We start from the raw sequence: 27,535 nt of genomic DNA on the forward strand, positions 1-27,535 counted from the left end.
GGAGCCAACAAAATCAGTTAGTCGAGCATCTGTGGCTGCTCGCTGCATTAGGCCAACCTCTCAGCAGCTTTCGATACCATCGACCATGGTATCCTTCTGGAGCGACTCTCCAAACTAGGGGTGGGTGGCACTGCTTTCCAGTGGTTCCAGTCCTACTTGGATGGTTGTTCCCAGGGTGTGTTACTTAGGGAATGCTTTTCAGCCCCATGGAACCTTCAATGTGGGGTTCCACAGGGCTCAATCCTATCCCTCATGTTGTTTAACATCTACACAAAACCGCTGGGTGGGGTTATCCAGAGGTTCGGAGTACATCGTCAGCAGTATAATGACGGCACTCAGCTCTATTTCTCCTTTACATCTGCAGGTGAGGCAGTGCTGGACCAGTGTCTTGCCTCAGTAATGGACGGGATGAGAGCCAACAGACTGAAGCTCAATCCAGATAAGACTGAGGCATTGTTAGTGGGTGGTTCCCTAGACCAGATGAGTGGGAGATCTCCTGCTCTTGATGGGGTTACACTTCCCCTGAAGGAGCAGGTTCGTAGCTTGGGGGTACTCCTGGATCCTTTGCTGTCGCTCGAGGCTCAGGTGGCCTCAGTGGCCCAGAGTGCCTTCCATCAGCTGGTGGCCCAGCTACAACACTATCTGGACAGGGATAGCCTAACTAGTGTTGTCTGTGCTCTGGTAACCTCAAGGTTAGATTACTGCAATGCGTTATACGTAGGGCTGCCTCTCAAGACGTTTCGGAAACTTCAGCTGGTGCAGAATTCAGCCGCCAGGTTGCTCACCGGAGCAAGACGGTTTGAGCATATTACACTGATCCTGGTCCGACTGCACTGGCTACCAATTAGTTTCCGGGCCCAATTCAAAGCTGGTTTTGACATATAAAGCCTTAAACGGCTCAGGACCACAAAAACATAACGACTAGAGATGGGAAGGCCTGGAAAAAAAATGGAAAAATGGGGGGGGGGGCGGACCTGGGTTTTTTCCATTTTTCCCAAAGCCATTTCTTTCTGGAAAAATTGAAAAAAAAAACAGGCAGTCTGATTTACAAGCTGTCAGATAAAGAGGACTGCAATTGACTGTTTTCCTGGCTGAAGCAAAGAGCAGGAAAATGGATCCTTTACAGGATGCACTGGGAAGCACCCAGTGTCCCAAGCTTCATAGGGAGAATTATCAACACCTGGGCTGGCTATTGTGAAGCCTTGTTGAGGAGGGCTGCAGTGTGGCACACGGTTCAAGATGCTGCCCCTGCACCGTTGACAGCAGAATGGTCTGCTGCTGATTCTAAGGCCATGGGCTTAATTCTCCTGTCTCTCTCTCAGGAGGAACTGATAACGCTGGCTGGCAAAACGACTGCACATCTCATCTGAGAGAAGAGGCTGGATCTGTGCTGCTCTACTTCAGAAAATTGCACAGGATGAAGCTCAAGCCTGGAGGGGATTTAAGGGCACATGTCCTGGAGTTAAAATCTCTCAGACAAGAGCTTGTGCATAGAGGCTTTACCATTCCAGAGGCCTTGTTTTTTGTTCTTATTCTGGACTCCTTGGACGAAAGTTACAGTGCCATTGCTAGCCAGTTGGCAGCGTTGCCAGCGCAGGATTCAACTGCATCAAAGGTGTTGTTAAGTCATCCCAGACAGTGATGCAGGCACCAGGGGGCACTAGAGTGTTGGCAGCTGTGAGATGCTTTTCCTGTGGGAACCAAGATCACCTACGCAGGGACTGTAAACAGCATCCAAAAGCGAAAGGTAAACAAAGCAGCAATTCTACAGGCAGTAGGAAGAAGGGGGGGGGCAAGAAGACCACAGTGCAGAATAAAGCCTTGAATGCACACACTGCTACCCCAAAGGCCAAGGGTCACTTTGTTGTCGACTCGGGAGCGACTTGCCACTTATGCCGAAATCGGCATTTATTTGTTTCCTTCATGCCACAGGAGGGTTCGATTCACCAAGCGGATGGTAAATTGTTACAGGTTGCTGGCGAAGGGACGGTCAAGCTCCAGAGCCTGAGTACTACAATCAGCAAAGTGCTGTTTGTTCCTGATTCCACTGATAACTTGCTTAGCTTTTCTCAGGTGACAGAGCAAGACTTTGACATTTCCTTCAAGAAGGGAGTTTGCTTCATAAGGAAGAACAACAAAGACATTTTACAGGCAGATTATGTAAATGGTTTTTTCTTGATAACTTATGTCGGTGTCAATGTGCAAAGGGGTGAATCTTGTGTTATGAATACTAACAAAATTCTCCATTTAAATTGCATATATTCCCACCACAGGTGGTTCGGTCATTTGGGATGGCAAGCACTGATCAAGATGCCAGAGATGGTTCAAGGCCTGACCAATAAACCCTGCAGGATTTCATGAAGTGTAAGTCATGTGCAGAGCAAAGGTATGGGTTGCACCAAAGGGCAAGGTTTCTGGCAGGCAGGCATCTAAACCCTACCAGATTGTCCACGCAGACCTTGTTTGTCCGCTTGAACCCTTTCTAGGTGGGGCAAAGTACTTCATGGTATTGATTGATGCTTTTTCCAGGTACATTCATGTGTTCATGCTCAAGCAGAAACCAGAAGCATTTCCTAGGTTCAAGGAATTCTATGCTTAGTTGCAAAATGTCCATGGGAAGCAACTGCAGTGTTTACTGATGATGGAGGGGAATTCACTACTCAGCAGTTTGAGGCTTTTCTGACTGAGAAGGGGATTCAGCATGACCTCGCAAGTCCAAGATCTCCTTGGCAGAATGGACTTTGTGAAAGGGAAAATCAAACTTTGCTACAAGGCCTTAAAACCTTGTTGCATGATGCCAATCTTCCTGAAGAGTATTGGGTTGAATCTCTGAATTGTTTTGTTTATTCTTATAATCGCAGGTATTCTGCACCAATAGGCTGTACTCCCTATGAAAAGATGTTTGGTAAGAAGCCATACGTCAAGCACATGAGAATTTTTGGTTCTGACATGTGGGTCCATACTCCACAGAGCAGCAAGCTCGGGAAGCGTGGTGTGCATGGCATATTTGTGGGGTACATAATGGGTGCATACAGAGTGCTAATGACTTACACAAAGACGGTACGGTTTACCAGGAGTGTTCAGTACAATGTAGGGATTTTCCAGAGTCACCCAGTTGCTGAGGAAGCAGAGGAAGATGAGGATGATGATCAGGGTTCAGATTCCAGTTCAGTGGAAGGTGCTAGTGCTGCTGACAGTGGCAGTGACACAGCAGACTTCAAGAGCGTGAAGGCCTCACTCAGACCATCTGATGGGTCTGACACTGAATTGGAAGAACCACTGTTCACCACTGGCCGCCATTCTCCTAAGAAAGAGGAGATGAGTGCTGAAGACTTGCGTCTAGTACTCAAATCTGAAAGGGACACAAAGGGCAAATCTCCAAAGAGTTATGCTGATGAGTTTGCTAAAACAGCAACAGCTGTTGTTAGTAGCTCAGAGAAGGTATGGGAACCTTCAAGCTTCCAAGAGGTCCAGGAGTTAACCTCAAAGGATGCAGAGCCATAGCTAAAAGCCATGAAGGCTGAACTTGATTCCTTAGAAAGGAATGAGACCTGGGAACTGGTTCCAATAGTAGAAGGATTGAAGCTGGTTGACAGCAAATGGGTCTTTAAGGCCAAGACTGATCAGAATGGCAAGGTAGTAAGACACAAAGCCAGATTGGTCGCAAGAGGTTTTTCACAGGTACCAGGACAGGACTACCACAAGACCTACTCACCCACTGTCAAGTATGAGAGCATTAGGCTTATGCTCAAGATTGCACCACAACGTGAACACAGCTTTTTTGTACGGGGTTCTGGGGGAGGAGATTTATATGCTTCCACCAGATGGAGTGCAGGTACAGAAGAGAATGGTCTGTAAGCTACAGAAATCCCTATATGGTCTCAAACAGAGTGCCAAATCTAACAGAGACATTGCTTTCTCTAGGTTTTCACCAGGGCAAAGCAGACCCATGTGTGTTTGTCAAAGAGGTGGGGCAAAACAAACTGTATTGTGTATGCTTTGTTGGTGATCTTCTTTTCTTTTGGAAGCATCAGGCTTTGTACCAAAGCACCCTAGTTCAGCTGTGAGAGCACTTTGACATGAAGGATCTTGGTGAGGTATCAAACTATCTTTCTCTGGAAGTAGAGAAAAACCAGGCAGGTGATTTTATGGTACACCAATCTCAGAAAATTGCTGATGTGTTAACCAGGCTGAATTTGGTTGGTGCAAATCCTGTGGACACACCAATGGTAACAGGTTTCCAGGTAGATGATACTGGTGAAGCATTTTCTGACACCACACTGTACAGATGCATTCTAGGCAAGCTGAATTTCATTGCCAGATGTTCAAGACCTGATATAGCTGTGAGCACTAATCTTCTTAGCAGACACGCTAACAATCCTACTGTTCAGGATTGGAAAGCTCTCAAGTGTATAGCTCGTTACCTGAAAGGTACTATGCACCACAGACTGAGATTCACTAGTCAAAAGTCTGGAGATTTTTGCAGATGCAATTTTTGGAAGTGACACCACAGGTGGCACAAGCACTTCTGGGGTGTGCTACATGTACAACCAGTGTCAGTTTGACTGGCTGTGCAAGAAGCAGACAACAGTGAGCCTAAGTTCTTGTGAAGCTGAACTCAATGCACTGTCATTCACTTATGGATTGTGAATGGTTGTTGCAACTGTTTCAGGACATCAGGGTTAATGTGAAATGTCCTATACAGGTTTATCAAGACAACAGGTCCTGTTTGGGTTTGCTAGCTTCAGAGAGTTGCAGGCAAAGAACCAAGTACTTGCAAATAAAGTTACATTGTGCAAGGGAGTGTGTTCGGAAAGGACTCCTTCAGGTGTCCTACATGCAAGGAAATTAAATTCCTGCTGATCTGTTGTCTAAAGTTGTTAACAGGGAACAACTTAAGGTATATGTACAGCGGTTGCAGTTGGGTTGAAATACTGCGCCATAGGTTACATGGAAAGGTGGAGGATGTTGGAAAATTCCATTCCACCTTAAGGAGCAGACATGGGATTGTTACGTGTCACATGTCTGTTTACGTTCCAGCACAGCTGGCTGGGAACTTCCGTAGTGTGTATAGCTTTTGCTTTTCTCTGTCTCTCTGAGAAGAAAGGAAGATGACATGTTTTCTTTGTCATGATTTACGCTTAATAAAGCTTTAGCTGTTAGTATGTTTCCACAAGCCTCTCACCTGTTCTGTTTGCACAGTATGCTCTGCTAATATTATATTTTAATATAATATAAAATGCTCAGGCTTTTGAAGTCTGAGTCGCTGATTTACGTCGCACCAGAGATTGGGGGATCGTCACGGCTGGAAGGGCATGATCCAGCTGGGGGCTAGCCAGCTGGCATCTCGACCCCCGAAGGATGCCGTATGTGGCCCCAATCCCTGTACCCATGATGCTTGAGGTGCAAGAGGCAATTAAGCAAGCTAAGATAGGTAAATCGCCAGGGCCGAATGGATTTTCAGCAAAGTATTATAAAAAGTTGCAGGATTTTCTGGTACAACCATTAAAAAAAGTAATGAATGGGATTTTAAAATCAGGTAAAGTACCAGACACCTGGAAGGAGGCCTATATTACTCTGATCCCAAAACAAGATATGGACTTTTAGTTAAAAATTATAGACCAATTTCTTTATTAAATAACAACTATAAATTATTTGTCAATATTTTGGCCAATTGAATGAAGGGTGTCTTAACAGCCATAATTCATCATGATCAGGCTGGCTTTCTACCAGGATGTCAGATGAAGGATAATATAAGGAACATAATTGATATTATAGAATATCTGGGTCTTCCAGTCTGCTGTGGAGCAGAATGGCGGTGCGTTCCGTGTCGTCTGCTTAAAGAAACGACTGGTTCGAGCTGTTTTGGGCTAGAGGAGGTTGTGCCAGGGCTAGGCAACCCCCTAAAAAACTCCCACAGAAGAGTGGGGTCTCGAGGGGACCAGTAGAGCATGGAAAAACGCGCCGCAACCTCTTGGCAAACCCATCACTGTTTTTGGCGGCAAGTGGGGGGCAGGAAGCAGCTTGAGTCCACTCACGGCTCCAGCGCATCCAACAGCTGCAGTGACCAGCTGCTACCGAAAGCAGCAGATGTTCCAAGCTTAAAATCCTTTGGTTTTTCTTTTTTCTTTCTTTTGTAATTGGACTTCAATTTGGTGAAGATGGAATCTAAACAGGAAGTCAACTTCCGTTTTCTTACTGACAGGCTCTGCAAGCAGGGATTTGTGAATGGGAGAGGAGAGTTGTTGTTTTTTTAAACAGCCCTCAGAGTACTCTTAACATTTTAAGTTGCACTTTTACAAGTGTTTAAAGACTTCCCTTTCTCTCTCTCTCTCTTTTTTAACTTGGACTGAGGCATCCTGTTAATGGATGGATGAGTGAGCAGGCAACCAGCAGGCAAGCTCTGTGTTGGATTAAAAACACAAAGACCTGGCAACTTAAACTGCTACAAGTTTAAAGAACCCTGGAACTTCACTTTTGCAACCGAAGTTTGGCAGGAGAACACTCTGTCGAACTTGGGGGGGGGGGGGTAACCTCAGGGAGGCAGAGTGCCTGGAATAGCGGGAGTTTAATTCGGAAGGCAGCATTTCCATAGTGACATCTGATGAAGACCAGGGCATAGCATTTGGAATACTGAATATCTGACCTTGCCACTCACTCGGGATTATAAGAATATATGAATTACAACTGCCATTCTTTTATGGTCGTTTCTGGATTATAAAATATATCAAAGACTTCCGGGGTGGCGCCATCGGTAATGGCGGATTCCCTCTGACTAGGAGGGAACCGGCTCTACGAAAATTGGGTCTTTACCGCTACGGCGCAGCGGGGACCCTTCAAAAATCACAGGCGGGTGAAGCCTGTGACCGTGGGACTCGGTGGGCACCGTTTGCGCCCCCCCCAATTGGCAAAGGAGCCCAGCAACGGGCTCCGGAGCGGAGCGGGGAAGTGGCGCGGTGCTGTGAGTTGTCTGCTTCTTCCGTGGAGCGAAGCTGCGCAGCTGTTGCCGGAGAGCGCTGCCTTTTTCCTGGGACAATTTGGCTGTAAAACAATGATCCGTGAGTAGGCTAACTTCGGAATTAAAGGAACTTTACAAATTTTATGATTAATTTGGCACCGAAGCGGAGAGGTATAAACAGGAAGTCTGCCTCCCGTTCTTGTAAGTGGAGTAAAGCAATGAACTTGAAAGCAGAAGCTTTAAAAGACGTTGGAGAAGGATAATAATTTCGAGCATCAAAATAGTGTTTTTCCCCCTTAAAAGCAGGGGAGGAGGGGGGAGAAGATTGGAACGTTATTTCCCTGCAAAAAGAGGAAGAGGAGCTAAAATCCATCGCTCAAAACCCTGGAACGGTTCCCAGTGACAGTAAGAAAGCTGTATTGAGAATTGCACTGCTTTTGAAAGTTCTTTTTGACAGTTAACTCTGCATCTGAGATACAACTAAGATACAATATTGCTGACAGGCTTCTTCTGGTCTTAAAGTAACTGGATATAACTGAGATAGAAACTGTTGTCTTTTTGGTGAACTGGGGGGTGAAAGGGAGAAGTTAATTACTTTAAAGACATTTCCGATTGTTACTGTGTCCCCCTAGAGGAAGTTTGAAATTGTTACAATTGCAGCTGGGCTAAGGGGATTTTCCACTTCAAAACAATGTTGATTCTGAGCGTGAGATTGACCTTGGGCTATATCTAGAGGGATATGGCAGATGGGAAAGAGAAGATAGATTTGTTACAAGCAGCGAGGTCTGGCAAAGTACTTCGCACAGACGGCGGGCTGCAAAGAAGGGCTTCGACATCTGGCCCTTCTGGTTTACCAACAGCAACCTCATCAGCACAACCCAAACCCTAAGGTATGGCTGCTGACGATGCCCTGGCTCAGGCACTAGGAAAAATAAATGAATCTTTGGAAAGAATAAGCAAACAAGTAGCCAAGGCATCGGGTAAACTTGATCAAAATACCACAAGTATTAACAATTTGGGACAGAAAGTAAATACTAACACAGAAACTATCCAGAAATTATTGCAGGAATCCACTTCGACACGAAAGACAGCCGAGGAGGCTAAAGAAATTGCAACTGCTACAGCCACTGTTCTAGAAGAGAAGATACCACCGTTGCACAAATAATAATAATAATAATAATAATAATAATAATAATAATAATAATAATAATAATTTATTATTTATACCCCGCCCATCTGGCTGGGCCTCCCCAGCCACTCTGGGTGGCTTCCATAAAAACCAAAAATACAGTAAAATATCACATGTTAAAAACTTCCCTGAACAGGGCTGCCTTAAGATGTCTCCTGAATGTCAGGTAGTTGTTTATCGCTTTGACATCTGCTGGAAGGGCGTTCCACAGGGCGGGCGCCACTACCGAGAAGGCCCTCTGCCTGGTTCCCTGTAGCTTTGCTTCTCGCAATGAGGGAACCGCCAGAAGGCCTTCGGCGCTGGACCTCAGCGTCCGGGCAGAATGATGGGGGTGGAGACGCTCCTTCAGGTATACTGGACCGAGGCCGTTTAGGGCTTTAAAGGTCAGCACCAACACTTTGAATTGTGCTCGGAAACGTACTGGGAGCCAATGTAGGTCTTTCAAGACCGGTGTTATATGGTCTCGGCGGCCGCCCCCAGTCACCAGTCTAGCTGCCGCATTCTGGATTAGTTGTAGTTTCCGAGTCACCTTCAAAGGTAGCCCCACGTAGAGTGCATTGCAGTAGTCCAAGCGGGAGATAACCAGAGCATGCACCACTCTGGCGAGACAGTCCGCAGGCAGATAGGGTCTCAGCCTACGTACCAGATGGAGCTGGTAAACAGCTGCCCTGGACACAGATTTGACCTGTGCCTCCATGGACAGCTGTGAGTCCAAAATGACTCCCAGGCTGCGCACCTGGTCCTTCAGGGGCACAGTTACCCCATTCAGGACCAGGGAATCCTCCACACCTGCCCGCCTCCTGTCCCCCCAAAACAGTACTTCTGTCTTGTCAGGATTCAACCTCAATCTGTTAGCCGCCATCCATCCTCCAACCGCCTCCAGGCACTCACACAGGACCTTCACTGCCTTGAAGACCACAAGTCAATACTTTCTATGATTGAATTGAAGGAGAAACAGGTGAATTTAAGGGTCAGGGCCGTACCTGAATTGGAGAAAGATAATTTGATTGAATTTCTCACGCAGGAATTTGCAGACTTTTGGAACCCAGATTTGGGGAAGGATAGTTTCAAGATAGTGAGAGCTTTTAGGCTTGGAAGAGGAGGGAGGAAGAACAGGGTGAGAGACTGTTTGATCACCCTCCGAACAAAAGAGGAGAGAGATAAAATCTTGAGTCTGCACTTCCAGAAGACTTTGGAAATACATCAGTTGAAAGTGGAAATATTTAAGGATATTCCGAAACATCTTTTGGACCTTAGGTCCAATTACAGAGTTTTGGTCGACCTGTTGAGAAGCAACGGAATCATTTTTAGGTGGGAATTCCCCCAAGGCCTATCTTTCAGTTATAAAGGGAAGAAGATAAAAATAAGATCAGAAGACGACAAAGATAAATTTTGGAGAGACCACGGAGAAGACCTGTAGAAGAAAGTTACAGGAGAGCTGAGAGCACTTGTAAGTGAAACCTTAGATATACCAGATTTACCTCCGGAACTAAAAGATCGCCTGAAGAAGGTGATACCACCAACAGAACAGGAACAGGCACTGGGTGCAGTTGGAGGAGAAGTAAAGTAACTACATCATGGCTCTGCAACTATTAAGCTGGAATTGTAATGGTTTGAACTCCCCTCAGAAAAGGAGATCTGTGTTTCATTTATTAAAAAAGGAACAATTGGACTTGATTTGTTTACAAGAAACACATATAACAAGGTTACACAGGAAACTATTGACTAATAAAAGACTTGGTCAGGAGTTTATTTCATCGGACAAGGTTAAAAAAATAGGGGTTGTGATTTATGCAAAGGACAGATTATTACCGAAATTTATTTTTAAAGATGAACAAGGAAGATTTGTGGCAATCAAAATTCAATTACAAGGAGAAAAAAATTTGATAGTAGGAATTTATGCACCAAATGAGGGGAAATCTGATTTTTTTTAAAAAGTTGCATGAGACCCTGATGGACTATCTGGATTACAACATGATTTTGATGGGAGATATGAATGGAGTGGTATCTACAAATATGGACAAGGCACAAAGACAGGTAGTCACCAAGGATGGTAAACTACCGAAAACTTTCTTTGAGATGACAGACAACTTGGACTTAGTTGATATTTAGAGAACAAAGAACCCCATGGCTAAAGAAGGAACCTTCTTTTCTGAAGCCAATATGACATGGACAAGAATTGACCAAATACGGGTAACTAGAGGAATGGCACCAAAGACAAGAAAAGTGGAAATCTGCCCAAAAACCTGCTCCGACCATAATGCTGTTAAGATGGAAATGAAACTAATACCAACTGGCTCCTTTAGATGGAGGATGAATGACACCTTATTCAGAGATGAAGATGTGCTTAAGAAGGCCCCAAAAATTTTTGAAAGACTATTTTGAGATAAATATGAACACCAATGTGGAAAAAAAGAATAATCTGGGACGCAAGTAAAGCAGTTATGAGAGGGTTCTTGATACAACAGAATGCATTAAAGAAGAGAATTCAAAATGAGAAGAAGGATAAAATTTTGGAGAAAATAAAGGAAGGTGAAAAAAAATTGAGAGCAAAACCAAAGTTTCAAGAGATTTTGAGAGAAATAAAGTTATATCAAGTGCAATATATGAAAATGATGAATCAGGAGATAGAATGGAAAATTAAACAAATAAGACAAAAGACATTCGAGTCGGCTAATAAATGTGGGAAATTGCTGGCTTGGCAAATGAAAAAAAGACAAAAATTAAATACAGTTACAAATTTAGAAGTGGAAGGAAGGAATATACAGAACCCAGTTGAGATTAGAAATTGTTTCCAGAGGTATTTTAAACAATTATATATACAAGGGCCACAGAAAGAAGCTGATGTAGATCGATTTTTGAAAACAAATGGATTACAAAAAATCTCTCAAGAAAATAAATTAATGTTGAACTACAAAATAACTGAACAGGAGATAGAAGGTGCCATTCAGAATATGCAATTGGGAAAATTTCCAGGACCGGATGGACTGACTTCTAGATATTACAGATCTTTAAAAGAATGGCTAGTACAACCTTTGAAAGAGGTCTGTAATGAAATAATGGAGGGGGAAAGGGCACCAGAGTCGTGGAAAGAAGCATATATCACACTTGTACCGAAAACAGAGACTGAAAAGACGCAGCTCAAGAACTACCGCCCCATATCATTGCTTAATGTGGATTACAAAATTTTTGCAGACATTTTGGCTAAAAGACTAAAAAGAGTGCTAGTGGAAGAGATACATAAGGACCAAGCAGGCTTTCTCCCAGGAAGACATCTATCTGACAATGTGAGAAACATAATTAATATTTTAGAAAAATTACAAGTGAACATAAACACTAAGGCAGTTTTAATTTTTGTGGACGCGGAGAAAGCCTTTGACAACATTTCTTGGATTTTTATGAAAATTTTTTTACAGGGTATGGGGGTAGGCCAAGGCTTTGAAAATGGTATAAGTGCAATATATTCCGAACAAAAGGCAAAATTGATTGTAAATAATGTGGTGACGGAGGAAGTTAAGATTGAAAAAGGGACACGACAAGGTTGCCCAATTTCCCCATTGCTCTTTATATCAGTCCTGGAGGTTCTGCTGAATATGATAAGAAGGGACCAGTTGGTTAAAGGTATACAGGTCGGAGCCAAACAGTACAAATTGAGAGCATTTGCAGATGACTTAGTATTGACATTACAGGAGCCAGAATCTAGTACTAAAAGAGTTTTAGAACTGATTCAAGAATTTGGTCAGGTTGCAGGGTTTAAATTGAATAAGTCAAAAACCAAAATTTTAGAGAAAAATTTAACACCAATTGAGAGAGAGAGGTTTCAGAATGAGACAGGTTTAACAGTGGTTAAGAAAGTCAAATACTTGGGGATTAACATGACAGCAAAAAATGGGAATTTATTTAAAGATAATTATGAAAAATGCTGGGTTGAAGTGAAAAAAGATTTAGAAATTTGGTCAAATTTGAAGCTTTCACTGCTAGGCCGTATTGCTGCGATAAAAATGAATGTATTGCCTAGAATGTTGTTTTTGTTTCAAACATTGCAAATTGTGGACAAAATGGACTGTTTTAAGAAGTGGCAGAGAGACATTTCCAGATTTGTCTGGCAGGGCAAGAAGCCTAGAATAAAATTTAAAATACTAACAGATGCAAAGGAAAGAGGTGGATTTGCCATGCCAGACTTGAAACTTTACTATGAATCAGCAGCTTTTTGCTGGTTGAAAGAATGTCTGCTTCTTGAAAACGCTGACATTTTGGATTTAGAAGGTTTTAACAATGTATTTGGATGGCATACATATTTATGGTATGATAAGGTCAAATCGCATAAAACATTTAAAAACCATATTGTCAGGAAAGCATTGTTTAATGTTTGGCTAAGATACAAGGACTTATTGGAAAATAAAACCCCAAGGTGGCTTTGAAAAAGCTCAATATGGAGGTCAAATGGCCGAAATATTGGGAAATTTTGGAACAAGATGGAGATAGATTGAAATTGCAGAGTTTTGAAAAACTAAAAAACAAAGTGCGTGATTGGCTTCATTATTATCAGATAATGGAGGCATACAATTTGGACAAAAAAATCAGCTTCCAGGTGGAAAAATCAAAATTGGAAACAGAATTGTTAGAACCCAAAACTAAGACTTTGTCAAAGATGTATAACTTGCTGTTGAAATGGAATACTCAGGATGAAACGGTGAAATCTGCAATGATCAAATGGGCACAAGACATTGGACATAACATAATGATGGCTGACTGGGAACAGCTATGGAACACAGGTATGAAGTTTACAGCATGTAATGCCTTAAGAGAGAATACTATGAAAATGATATACAGTTGGTACATAACCCCAGTCAAGCCTGCAAAAATCTATCATTTGCCCGATAATAAATGTTGGAAATGTAAGGAAACTGAAGGTACATTCTTTCACCTTTGGTGCACGTGCCCAAGGATTAAGGCTTTCTGGGAAATGATATATAATGAACTGAAAAAGGTATTTAAATATACCTTCTTGAAGAAACCAGAGGCCTTTCTCCTGGGCATAGTCGGGCAATCGGTGTTAAAGAAGGACAGAACTTTCTTTATGTATGCTACAACAGCAGCAAGAATACTCATCGCAAAGTATTGGAAGACACAAGATCTACTCACTGTGGAAGAATGGCAGATGAAAGTGATGGACTACATGGAATTGGCGGAAATGACTGGTAGAATCCGAGACCAGGGAGAAGAGTCGGTGGAAGAAGATTGGAAGAAATTTAAAGATTATTTACAGAAATATTGCCAAATTAATGAATGTTAGAATGATGTTTGATTGAAGTTAAGTGGTTTCTCACTGTAATGATATAAAAGAATATGGAAAATTGGATTTCTAAATAGGTAAAAATTTAACGTTATAATATATTAAGATCAAAGATCAGGATAATAAGGAGGGAAAGAAATTGCTGAATTAATTAATTGAATTGGAACACAAAAAAGGAGGTATGAGGAGGTCAGGGAAACAAGGATATGAATGTAAGATATGGAAAGATTGATTTTTTATTTTTCCTTTTTTCCTTTTTTCTGTAAGTGTACTTACTTTTTATTTTGTATTTTTCTTGTATTTTTATTTTTGTCTTTTACCTTTGTATTTCTTGTTTTTATGTAATTCCTTTTTCTGAAACTTTAATAAATATTTTATATATAAAAAATATAAAATATATCAAAGATGTTTGGATTATAATTGGATTATAAGCGGAAAACAATTTTACATAGAAATCTGGAACCCAAGGAAAAACACATTGAGAACTTCCCATTAATCAACTTGAAGTATCTATATCTTCCTAAGTGACTGTAACATATTGTTTCACTCTTTTTACTTTTTAATGTTTGTAGTTACTTTTTATTTTCTTCAATCTCTATTTACAAAAGTCATAGATTTATTTGTATATTGTTTGGTATGGTATTAGGTTGCTGTGTGGTATAGAGAAGTGTGTAACTGGTGGGCTCAGAAGTGGAATTTTCCTACCCTGAGCTTACCAATGGGAAAGAGATAAGAGCTAACAGCTATGACCTTGAAGTCAGGGGGACTGAAGTAACTGTTTTGATAATAGCCATGGTGGAAAAGAGTAAGCAGGAACCACTAGTTGTAACAAGATAGAAAACAGCAGAAGCAAAAATAAGGGCCTCTGCTCAAGAGGAACATGAAAAATGACTAAGGTAGATTTCTCAGAACTCATGGCACTACATTTTGCAGAATTTAAAAGGGGAATGGATCAATCAATGGAAAGATTAACCAGGGAAGTAAAAGCAGACATAGAAAATAGTACTGAGGTACTCTCTCAGAAATTTGATAAATTAGATCAAAAAGTGAATTCCTTAGAATCCAAAATTCAAAAATTGGAAAAGTCCGCTGGGGAGGTGGAGGATCTTAAGGCAGAACAAGGTGCTGTGGCAGCGGCTATAGGAGGTCTCTCTAATAGACAAAATGAGCTGGAAGAACAGATTATTCTTCAATTACAACAGAATGCTAATACGGTTCGAATAAGGGGATTGCTGGATTCTGAAAAAGAGCAAGGCTTTGCCACATACTTAGGCAAAATTCTGACTGACTGGATAGGGGAAGGGGAAGCTGGGATGGATGAATTAATTGAAAATGCTTACATAGCTAGGACAAGAGCATCCAGAGAAAGAAAACAGCCTGCAGACGTCTTGGTGACATTTGTCATAAAAAGAGTGAAGGATGCAATCCTTCAAAAAAATTATGAAGACAGTCGGCAGGTTGAAGGTAAAAGAGTGGACATATTTAGGGAAATTCCTTTTAAATTAAGAATTAGGAGACAGAAACATAGGACCCTGACAACAACCCTTAGAAAAGTGGACATAAAATACAAATGGGAATTCCCAGAAGGAGTTTCCTTTACTTACAGAAAGAAGAGATATAGATTGGTAACTGAGAGTCAGGCCCATGAGTTTCTGGAAGTACATGGAAGAGACTTTGAACTTAGAGAAGGGGCAAAATAGAAAAGCCCCTTAGAACAGCAAAAGGAGGCACTGGAACAACTGGGGGCAGTAGGGGGAGAAACAGATTTTTAAAAACAAAATTGACAATGGCAAATCTTAAACTCCTAAATTGGAATGTGAAAGGGTTGAGTAACAAGGTAAAAAGAAATCGGATTGAACATGTAATTCTCAAACAGAACTTAGATATAATTAGCCTTCAGGAAACACATGTAGCAAAAAACCCCCAAAGAATTCTGATCAATAAAAAAGTAGGGATGGATTTCATTTCAGCAGGCAATACAAACAGATGTGGCATAGCATTTTATATTAAACCTGCACTTGAACCCAAACGATGATAAGAATTGGTATATAAAGAATTTGGAATTATTTTTCAGATTAATAGATTTAATCAATAATTCAGGGGGAATAGTGGATGGGAGTGAGTAGGCTGACTTGTAGTTCTGCATTTTTATGTGTTAATTGACATTTTGATGTGTTGTGTAAAAACTTGGTGGGGAAGAGGAAATTGGTTGTGTAAATTTTTAACTTCATATGTTAATTGTCATCTGGGGCAAAATACCTCATCTAGAAGAAAAATAGATAACCAATCAATCAAATTTAAATTCAAAACCCTACAAAAGCCAAAGAAAAAATAAGAAAACCCCATGTCATCAAATAAAAAATATAATATTGGTCCTATTTACAATCAGCAAGGCAGAAGGAATTCTGGACTCGAACAAGAAATGGATCTGAGAGATCTTATATTAAGTTTGAAGAACGATAAAGGGGAAATGAAGAAAGAATTTAATGACCTTAAGTTGGAAATGAATAGCAAAGTGAAAGGATTAGATGACAAATTAGACAAGATGGGGGGGGGGGGGAGATGAGAACACTAAATCAATTATGGAACTAAAAGGACAAGTAAAGGAATTTGCAGAGGAAAAGAAAGAGCTAACAAAAACTGTTCAGGGACTTAAAGCAAAAACACAACATTTAGAAGAATTTTCTAAGAAATCATCCAAAGATCTAAGAGAAAGTAAAAAAGAATGGGATAAGGTTTAAAAGGAAAATGATGACTTTAAAGTCACTCAGGAAGCAACATGGGATGCACTATCCATCCTTCAAATGCAAACTAAAGAAAGAACTCTGAGGATACGTGGTGTCCTAGAGAATTTGGAAGAGAATGTGCAAAACACTATTATAAAATAATTAGCCAACTGGTTAGAAATAAAAGAAAATGAAATTGCAGAAAGTACAGAAAGTATATTTAGAGTAAATTCTAGGAAAGCAAAGATGAATAAATGGCCAGGGGACTGTCTAATTATATTTACATCAAATATACTAAGGAACAGGATACTACTGCAAAGAAGGAAAAAAACTTCAAAATTGGAGGAGAGGAAATTATAATTTTGAAAGAGATCCCCCTTGTTTGCTGAAAAAGAGAGAGAAATACCAATTCCTGACAAGAGCCCTAAAAATTAAATCAATATTTTTTAAATGGGAGTTTCCGGAAGGAATCTCCTTCAACTTTAAAGGGAAAAGAAGAAGATTGGAAACAGTGGAAGATGCAAAAAATTTTTATAGAACATATAAAAATGAATTAGGGGGCGATATACACCTTACAGAAAAAGAGTCCAGCCCAAAGAATCCAAAAAACACAAATTCAGATCACGGTTCAGAGAGTGAGTAAATGTTACGATATAGAAGCAATGCGGCCGCGAGCTGGTAGCTTGAAAGCAAAACATAATGGGAATGTTGGGACTGTTCCGTGGGAAACAGAGGGACAGTCTTTTCACAGTGCGAAGCACCGGAATTAGCTCAGAGTGTAATATGAGCTGTACAGGAAGTACAGGAGGAGTTTGTCTCTCGGCTGTTGGAGTTTGAATAGAGCAGCCGTGTTTTCTGTAACGCTGCAAAGACAGAAATAAAGGCATGTAAATACGTTTCTGTCTCTCTCTTTCCCCTGCCCGGGGGGGGGGCAGGAAAGAGGGGGGGTTTCTTCTCACGCCGAGAAGGATTGCCTATCGCGACCTAGCCTGTATCCTGCCAGGGAATGCAGACAGGGAGGTCAACCGGAGATCAAGCCGGGTGCCTGGAGAGTGGCCAGTTTCTCCTGATAAAGGCTTGATTCCCAACAGTAAATACCTCACAGAAAAAACATATTGAATTGCCAAAAATAAAAATTGTAAATAAACTTCGTGTTATAACACATTTTAACGAATAAAGATGAACTTAAATTTTTTATCTTGGAATGTTAATGGATTTAAATTATAAAAAAAGAAAATAGCACATATTCTGACTAAACAAATGAATTATGTTACTTGTTTGCAGGAAACATGTCACAAATGAACATAGAAGAGTATTAATCAACCCCAAATTAGGAAAAGAATTCATTGCTGCAGATAAAGTAAAAAAAAGAGTAGGGATTTATGTCAGACCTGTGTTAGAGCCAGAGTTTTTATTTTCTGACCCCAAAAGGAGAATAGTGATTGTAAAGATTAAAAGTCAAGGAGAAAACATCATAATAGTAGGGATATATGCACCGAATGGAAAAAAAAACCAGTATTTTATAAGAAACTAGAAAAAAAGCTGTTGGAATATGTAAAAGATAAAATAATACTGCTTGAAGATCTTAATGGAGCAACCGATCCACAGATAGATAGATAGGAAGGAAGTAAAGGACATGGAAAATTACCTTCTACATTTGCAAAGATGATAGAAATTCTAGATCTAAAGGACTCATGGAGATACAAACATAGATTTGAGAGAGAATACACGTACTTCTCTGAACCAAACAAAACAGCTAGTAGGATTGATGCCATCTGGATTTCGTTAGATTTGCTTAGAAAGATTGAAGAATCACAGATTTTACCAAAAATAATCTCAGATCACAATCCAGTTCTGTTAAAACTACATCCAGACTGGAAAACAGGAATACATAGATGGAAATTGAATGAATCATTACTGAAAAAGGAAAAAAATATTAGAGGGAGCTAAAAATGCATTGGAAGAATACTGTGAATTGAACAAAAACAGAAATCAGTGATCAGGGGATACTTTATACAACAAGGTGCAAGAATAAAAAAGGAAAGCGAAAAGGAAAAAATAGAATTAATGGAAAAAATAAGGAAAAAAGAAAAAGAGCAAATCAAACAACCAAATAAGAATACAATAAAAAAAGAGATTAAGTTATTACGGACAGAATATATGTCCAAAATAGAACAGGAAATAGAGTGGAATGTGAAAATGTGGAAACAAAATAATTTTGAGTTTGCCAACAAACCCGGAAGATATCTGGCGTGGCAATTGAAAAAGAGGCAAAATCAAAGACAAATAAACAGAATAAAAATAGAAGAGAAAATTATAGATGATCCAAAAGTAATAATACAATTTTTCAAAAAAATATTATGAAATTTTACCGCATTTTTTGCTCTATAGGAATGAAGGGGGAAAATGAAGGGGAAATGTGTGTGCGTCCTATGGAGCAAATGCAGGCTTCAGGAAGCTATCCGCAAGCCTTCGGAGTGCCTGCCATGCTCCGAAGGCTTGTGGATAGCAGCCTGCATCCCGAAGCCAGCGCGCCCCGGGCTTAGGGTAGATATCTGCAAGCCTTGGGAGCCGGGTGGGAGTTCCCGCTGGGCTCCCAAGGCTTGCGGATAACAGCCTCCAAACCCGACCTGGTTTGGAGGCTGGCGGTGGGGAAAGCAGCGCTTCTCCCCACCGCTAGCCCCACAAGCTCGGGGGATAGCGGGGAGGCGGAGCGCCGCCTTCCCGCTGTTCCCCGACCTGGTCTTTGGGGCTGGCAGTGGGGGAAAGCAGCTCCCCCCCGCCAGCCCCAAAGAGCAGGTCGAAAGGAACCCAAAGCCTCCAGAGCCCAGCGGGAACCCCTGCTGGGCTCCGGAGGCTTCGGGTGAATGCACCTCGAACGCACAGAACGCACCTTGTTTTAGAGGGGGAGAAGAAGGAAAAAAAATTGTTTTCCCTGTTCTCCCCCTCCTATGGTCTGGTGCGTCCTATGGTCCGGTGCGTTCAATAGAGTGAAAAATACGGTATATAAAAAAGACAAAGATGCAAAAGAAGTAGACAACTACCAACACCAACAGAAAATCCCAAAGATAAATAAATAAAAAATACAAATGCTAGACTCTTCAATAACATTAGAAATTAGGAACGCAATCAAGAAAATTAAATTAGGGAAAACACCTGGCTCAGATGGTCTCCCAGCAGAATTCTATAAAAAAATGGAGGAAATCCTAACAGCCCTACTGGTTGAAGTAATGAACAACATTCTTAATAAAGGAAAGATTCCAGACTCATGGAAGGAAGCCTACATAACATTAATACCTAAACAGGGAGGAGATCTGGAGTCAATATCTAACTATAGGTCAAATAAAAATATAAAGATAACTATATTAAAAATTTCAATTACAACTGTATTTGACTTTATCATGGTAAAAGTAAAGCACTCTGTGGGAGAAGAGTAAGTTTGGAAAGGTGCCAACAACAGACTGCTATGCTGTGGGAATATGGCTAAGAGTAAACAAGAGGTGGTTGAATCTGACTGAATCAGCGGATGATGATCTGCATAACAATGCTGACTCAGATACAATTTGGCTTAATTTGTGGATTTTAAAGCTGAACTATCAAAATGGATGGAGTGGGAGTCGCTGTATGGAAAAGTTAAAGGACTTCAGGAAAGGATTTAAGAGGTAGATTGAGGTGTTTATTCCCAGAAATTCAGAAGCTTTTCTTACAAGGACAATAGAGGATGAATGTTTTGAAGAAGGGGATCAAATACTGTCATTTTTATTTCCAAATATGGAAACAGAACTGTTAGATCCTAAAACAAAGATACTTTCAAGAATGTACAACTTGCTGTTGAAATGGAACACCCAGGATGAGACGGTTAAATCTGCTATGATTAAATGGGCAAAAGATGTTGGACATAACATTATGTTTGCTGACTGGGAACAGTTGTGGACCACAGGTATAAAATTTACGGCATGTAATGCCCTAAGAGAGAATATTATGTAAATGATTTATAGGTGGTACATGACCCCAGTCAAGCTTGCAAAAATTTATCATTTGCCCGATAATAAAGTTTGGAAATGTAAAGAGACCGAAGGTACATTCTTTCACCTTTGGTGGACGTGCCCAAAGATTAAGGCTTTCTGGGAAATGATCTATAATGAAATGAAAAAGGTATTTAAATATACCTTTCTGAAGAAACCAGAGGCCTTCCTCTTGGGCATAGTTGGCCAATTGGTGCCAAAGAAGGACAGAACTTTTTTATGTATGCAACAACAGCAGCAAGAATATTGATTGCAAAGTATTGGAAGACACAAGATTTACCCACACTGGAAGAATGGCAGATGAAGGTAATGGACTACATGGAACTGGCAGAAATGACTGGCAGAATTCGAGATCAGGGAGAAGAGGTGGTGGAAGAAGATTGGAAGAAATTTAAAGACTACTTGCAGAAATACTGTTAAATTAATGAATGTTAAAGGGATGTTGGATTGAAAATAAGCGGTATTGGTAAAAAGATTAACAAGAATATGTAAATATGGATTGATAATGGTGGAAAATATATATTTATAATAGGTTAAGATGTTGAGCAAGGATAAATGATAGAGGGTAAGGACTTGCTGAATTAAATATCTGAACTGGAATACAAAAAGGGAGGTGTGAGGAGGTCAGGAAACTAGTAAATGAAGTACAAGATATGAAAATATTGGTTGCTTTTCTTTTTTTCTTTTTGTTAACTGCTTTCTATTTTGCATTTTTCATGTGTTTTGTTTTTGTACCTTTGTAGTTCTTTTTTCTTCTATTAGGGTTATTCTTTGTTCTTATTTTTTATGTTTAAACTTTGAAACTTTTTATTGTTTCTAAAATTTCAAAAAATATTACTTAAAAAAACACACCAAATACTGTCATATTTAACAACAGCAGCCATAATCTCACAAACGTAGAATGAAGAAAGGATGGAAAAGGATCAATCATGACTGAGCCTTTTTAAAATCAGTGACTTGCGTGAACATGACAAACAATACAGTATAATTAAGTGATTAAAATATTGAAAATAAAGTATTGAAAATAAATTAAAGAAGATTGGCGCCTTCTTTGGACTATCTGGAAAATACTAAAGTTAACGGAAGCGTGAGCAAGATCCCAAATAATAATAATAATAATAATAATAATAATTTTATTACGGCCGTAGGCCCATACAGATAAAAACAAGACATAAATAACATCTTGTGCACGTGGGGAAAAACAGCCGCTAAAACACTACTATAACAATAAAATACTATGAGATGGAATGGCATACTACGCCTTAATTAGCTTGTGGTGCTCCTTGGCAACGCTTTTGGGTAAGGACAGCGACCAGGAACCTAGCCACTTTCAGGGTCGTATGGGTATCCTTATCCTGCAAGATTTGGGCAAGGTGGAATTTTGGTGGGGTACCCTCTAGTTTCTGTATAATTGATCCCAACAAATTTGCCCGTGGCACATTGAATAAGGGGCAAGTGAACATAATGTGCTGAAGCGACTCCGGCGTCTCCTTATCACATTCGCACATGGCGGAGGCTTGGCCCTTTGAGAATCTATGTCTCAGGACATTGGAGGGAAAAACGTTAAACCTCGCTTTGGTGAAGGCCAGCCTATGGGCAACAGTCGAAAGAGAGGAGAGGTATGATGGAACGCAGTAAGTTAAAGTGATACCAATGTTCTGGGGCGAACAAACACCTCCCCCCAGCGTATAATTTCGCTGTAAATCGATGTCATCCAGGGCGGATCAGTCTTTGAGCAGTGATTTGATCTAGTTTTAGGGAATCTAAGGGAGAGATTCCATAACTCAGAGGAGTTTGGCATGAATTCTACTTGTCCAAAGGCTGGAGAATTCATCTCGCCATAAGCATTGGACAAGGTAATGGTCTGGTAATCTATGCCACAATGATAACCAATAATTGAAGACTTGCTTCCACAGGCAGGTTTCTAAGGATGCGATCTTCAATTCTAGTCGCATGGCTGCGTTGCTTACGCACAGGGGGAGCATTAGGAGCCGACGTAGGAATTGGTTTTGCAGAGTCTCAAGAGGAGTAAGATCTGTCATCACGGCCCAGAGCAGGGCAGCATAAGCAAGCACAGTAACCACTTTTGCCTTGAACACCTTTAGGGCCGAGGGAACATGCAAAGCTCCATCCGAAAAGAAAAATCGGAGGAGCACATATGACAGTGTTTTGGCCTTGTTAAGTAGGTGTTGAATTTGTGCTTTCCACCCCAAATTGTATTGAAAAATAACTCCTAGGTATTGAAATTTTAGGACTTGCTCTATTTTTGCTCCACCAAGCTTCCATTCGTATAATCTCCGACTTCTGGCGAAAATCAGAATCTTAGATTTAACATGGTTGATGGTTAATTGGTTGAGTTGACAATACGTGGCAAAGATCTTCAGAGCTCTGGTTAGTCCAACACGTGTATAAGATAAAATTACCGCGTCGTCCGCATATAAAAGGAGTGGACAGCGGTAATCCGCTAGTCTAGGCGCGTGTGTACTTGGAGATGAGTTGACTAGGGGTTCTCGCATGTCGCTGATGAATAGATTGAATAGGCAGGGAGCCAATACACATCCTTGGCACACTCCCTTGTTTATTGGTATCGAATTTGTGAGGTCGCCCGCAGGAGTAAGTCTCACTCTGGCAAGGGTACCTTCGTGGAGTTGACTTATAAGTCATAAGAGTCTTCTATCGATGCCCTGTTTCGCAAGTTTCTCCCAAAGAATATTTCTAGGAACGCTGTCAAAGGCTGCCTTTAGATCTAAGAAGGCAGCACACAGGTAGCCCCGGGGAGGGGAGGAGTACTTCCGTGCCAGATGGTAAAGAACTATCACATGATCAGTTGTAGAACGTTTGATTCTGAACCCTGCTTGTTCGTGGCCAATCTGGTTAGTCTCATCTACCCATCGCGATAGTTTCGTCAGCAAAAAGCTGGCATAAATTTTCCCTATGATCGAAAGGAGGCTGATGTTATGGTAATTTTCCGGCTCCATTGGAGAACCTTTTTTATGAATTGGTACTATAATGGCCTCCTTCCATATTTTGGGGATGAGACCAGAAGCGTTGATTGCGTCGAAGGTTTTGGCCAGGATGCCAGCCCACCATTTTGGGTGTAGTTTGATGGCTTCAGCAGGGATCAGGTCGGGCCCTGGGGCTTTGCCCGATTTCAGCTGGGCTATTAGCTTGGCTATTTCGTCAGGATCGGTGGGAGGCCAAATAGGTAGGTGGGAAAACAGATGCATCAGATGGTCGGAGGGAGCATCTGCCTGTGAGAAACATTTCTTCAGGAACAATTCCCATGTCGGTGCTGGGATGACTGCCCTTGGGTATTTCCTCACCCTTCTGTTAATCAGAGACCAGAATTCCCTGGATCTATGTGGTTTTGAAGCAGTAATCAAGGCCTGCCAGCGATTATGTTGCCACTCACGTTTGGCAATTTTCTGCGTGCGTTTGTAAACTTGCTTGGCTTGTGCATAACTAGCTGGCAGAGTAGATGCATCGGAGGTCTTATATGCATTATATATAGCACGAAGGCGCTGTCTTGCTTGTTTGCACTGAGAATTATACCAGGGGGCACCGTAAGTATACTCGTTTCGATTTAATATTTTGGGTGGTAACCTGAAGAAGGACGTAAGATCAGTCGTATGATGGTGGAAGCGTTTCAACACTATGCTATGCTCGTCTGAGGCAGAGCCTATGTAGGGATGGGGCCCGAGGATTTCTTTTTGAAAGAATTCCTGATACCTTTGAGCCTGGGTCTCCGACCATTTGATTCCTCTTACTTGGAGAGATGCGTTGGTTACCATCTGGGTCGCATGTCTATAGGCCTCCGACTGCCAGTTCAGGGAAAGCTTGGCTACAAGGGGAAGATGATCACTAGATTGTACATTCTCGATCTTAAAGGTGGAAATACACTTAAGTAGAACACTGGAGACCAGCAGGTAATCGAGGACGCTGTTTGATTTAACACTCAGGTGAGTGAAATCCCCTGGAATATCAGGGAGGCATGTGCCATTTAGGGGGACCAGATTTAAACGGATGGCCATTTGGTAGAGGAGTACTCCAGCCTCATTAACTCGTTGGTCTTTAGAAGTTCTCCTCATGATATGTTCCAGATCATAATTATCAAGATTTGGGGTAACCCACCATTTGGCTTTGGTCAGCGAGTCCCAATTTGCTGCTGTGCGGGCATTAAAATCGCCACCTATTATGGCCGGGGTGTTAGGAAACTTAACATAGCATGAGAGCAAATGCTCTTCTAGCGAGCCCCATTTAGAGCCCAGTTCAGAGGAAGAACCCCCGGGTGGCAAGTAAACATTTGTAACTAGGAGTGAGATCTTTCCCCCCCGCAATCAGCCCGGTAAGGGCGTAAGGAGGCAAGGCCTGTACTAGAGTAAATTTATAATGTAAGTTGAGGGAGATGCCTATTATTAGGCCCCCTTTAGGGCGGCCTCCTTTCAGGGAGGGGCAGGCAGGGAGTTCTAGAAGCTCAAAGCCATTTAGATCAATTCTCTCTACTTCCCACGATTCTTGGAACAAGATGATATGAAACAGGCTAATATACTCCAAGAATTCTGGGTCAAGTTTTTCCCCCCTCCAGCCCGCAATGTTCCAGCTGAGGACTGATAGGGTGGAGTTCCTGTTGTAACCAATTCGCTGTCATTTCAGGGAGGGATGTGAGTCCTTTGGAGGCAAGGCAGACCCCACGAAAAAGTCAGTTATTTTACTTTGCATGGCAGGCACCTGCTGAAGGTACCTAGTCTTGAAGTTGGTAGTGAGGTATTCTGACTGGGGCGCCAAAACGGGTCTCCCGCTGGCTAACCCAAGGGCGGACACTTCAGTGGGAAACTCCACAGGATTTGCTGAGACTGCCCCACCGCAAGGTCTAAAGGTCGCCGATGAAACCATTTGGTTTATATGTCCGGCCGGGGCTTCAATCAAATCCGGGCCATTTTTTGATGTAGGTGGAACACTCCCCTGACCTGATGCTGGCAAAGGTACAGGGGATGTTCGGCGTACTGGTACCGTTTGTATGTCGGGTCTATGCCGCTCAGGGGAGTATGAGGACTCCAGTTCCGGCATTGATGGGTTAGATGGTAAGGAATTGTTTTGGTGGAAGGAACTCTGAGTTACACTCCTCAGCGGGGGGCTCTTGGAGGGCGAGTCAAAATTTATCAAGAGTTGGGATGAGGGGCCAACTTGAGAGGCAAAACCTGGGTCTGCCAGGCGTCGGTGGGTTTTGCCCACAAGTGGGGGAAGCATGGGTTTAGGATCTGGACTAGGATATGGAAGACTGCCTGCTTCCTTAAACCACGACTCCGAAAAGCTGGCGGAGTTATCCTGAAAAGTGGGCAGGACTTTTCCGTTCTTCTGGACATGTATGAGCTGATGATTAAGTACTTCTAGTCTATCAATTATTTCTTGTTGTTCTCTCGGTGGAAGGTCGCCAAAGGTGGCTAAAAGCTCTCTTTCCTCCGGCGGGGTCAGAGAATTACTTGCGCCAGTGGGTTTCTTTAGAGCTCGTGGGGACGTGGGGTAAGTCCAGTTTCGGTACGGATGGATATCCTCCGGGAGAGGAGGCTCGATGTCCCGAGGTACTCCCGACCTCTCCGACCGAGTCCACTCCGTACCGTGACCGGCAAGTAGGAGAGGGTGGATCATGCTATCCATAAAAACTCTTGTTGGGATGATATCGTACCTTGCCAAGAGTGGTTTCTGCCTGATGATAGCAGAAGGGATCCTTGGAGAGTAAAACGCAAGCATCACTTTCTGTTGCCCGAGGTGCTGGTTCAAAGGTAATACTGCAATGAGATCGCATTGTGAGATTTCTATGTTTAGGAGATTGCTTAGGTGCTTTTTAACCCCACTCAGAGTAAGCCACCTTGGTGACCCTGCCCCGATGTTTAGGCAGATTTTCTTAGGTTGCAGGGACAATGCTTGATGTTTCAGTGCAGGATTTGGTTTATATTTAGGGATCACACTTCTTTTTTTGGTAGAAGGCAAGGACCTCTGGCACTTCAATTCCCCCATATCTACAGTTGGTTTAAACTTTGACCAGAAGTTATCAATTTTCTGTTCGAGGTTACATAACTGGGAGGCTAGCACATCAATCTTCTTGAATATGCAATTAAGGGTTCTGACCACAAGATGGAGATGTTCATGTTGTTCTTGTCTTGCGCAGTCCTCAGTTCCAGCGTCCTGCACCACCCTCAATGGGACACTCCCTCTTCCTCCAAGCTTGCCGTCCGCAGTTTTAGTCTGAGGTAAAAATAATTCCTCTGGTGTTGACGTTGTTTCTGGAGACATTAGAGGGTAGAAACGGTTCTGAGTTTTCACCCTATAGCAGTGTTCAATGGGGTCACTCCGTTTGTCAGACACGGGAGGGTCGATTTTTAATTGTTTGGCTCTTGGGGAGGGCAGAGCCTCGTCACAATCCCTTAGGCGTTTGCCTTGGCCCATCGTTATGAGTCTTTTAAAATAGCAGTGCTTAAAAGATAATAAAAGGTAGTAGAAATAGAAATACAACTGGATGTGAGCTGGCGAAAAACCAGTAAGACGAAGGTTGCTTCCAAGGCTGCCGGAGAATACAATTATCTGCTCATTAAAGCTGATTTACGATGCAGGCTTTACAGTTATTAGCAATGTGAACTCCTGGCATGGGCTCCAACACCCTGATACAATCTTCAGCAAAAACTTGAAAGGCTGGGAGCCACAACACAGATTTTAGGGAGGATTCGAAATGAACTCCGGCAAATGCGTCTTACCTCATCGCCATCTTGAAGCTCCCCCCAATAAGGGAGGATTGACTACAAGCCTGAAGGAGAGTCAAGGGTCCCAAGATCCCAAATAGCAGTGGATGGATAATGAATTGAAATAAGGGGAAATTAACTGAATAATTAATTGTATTGAAGGGGAAATGTAATAGATAAAAGTATGCTATATAATGCAGCAAGAAAGGGCGAGAATGGAAACACCAGGGGGGAAAGATGGGAACTCAACTTATAAAAGTTCTTTTTAATTTGTATGGAATTTGAAGTTACCATATTTTTTGCTCTATAAGACTCACTTTTTCCCGCCTAAAAAGTAAGGGGAAATGTGTGTGCATCTTATGGAGCAAATGCAGGCTGCGCAGCTATCCCAGAAGCCAGAACAGCAAGAGGGATCGCTGCTTTCGCTGCGCAGCGATCCCTCTTGGTGTTCTGGCTTCTGGGATTCAGAGTATTTTTTTTCTTGTTTTCCTCCTCCAAAAACTAGCTGCGTCTTATGGTCTGGTGCGTCTTATAGAGCGAAAAATACAGTAAATTGTTAAAAATATTTGAAACTTAATAAAAAATAATTGGCAAAAACAGGAGAGCT

The 27,535-nt window shown here is 41.8% G+C and overlaps 2 protein-coding genes across 7 annotated transcripts in view; both read right to left on the minus strand.

The window, feature by feature from the left end:
- LOC308577831 (far upstream element-binding protein 3-like) overlaps positions 1–27,535 on the minus strand; it is a 400,928-nt gene that overhangs the window by 118,374 nt on the left and 255,019 nt on the right. The window lies entirely within an intron of this gene.
- The window catches only part of LOC308577842 (putative CENPB DNA-binding domain-containing protein 1), a 495,861-nt gene that overhangs the window by 40,479 nt on the left and 427,847 nt on the right, over positions 1–27,535 (minus strand). The window lies entirely within an intron of this gene.

Source organism: Podarcis bocagei (genome assembly GCF_964188305.1).
Source record: "Podarcis bocagei genome assembly, chromosome: W".
Classification (NCBI taxonomy): domain Eukaryota; kingdom Metazoa; phylum Chordata; class Lepidosauria; order Squamata; family Lacertidae; genus Podarcis; species Podarcis bocagei.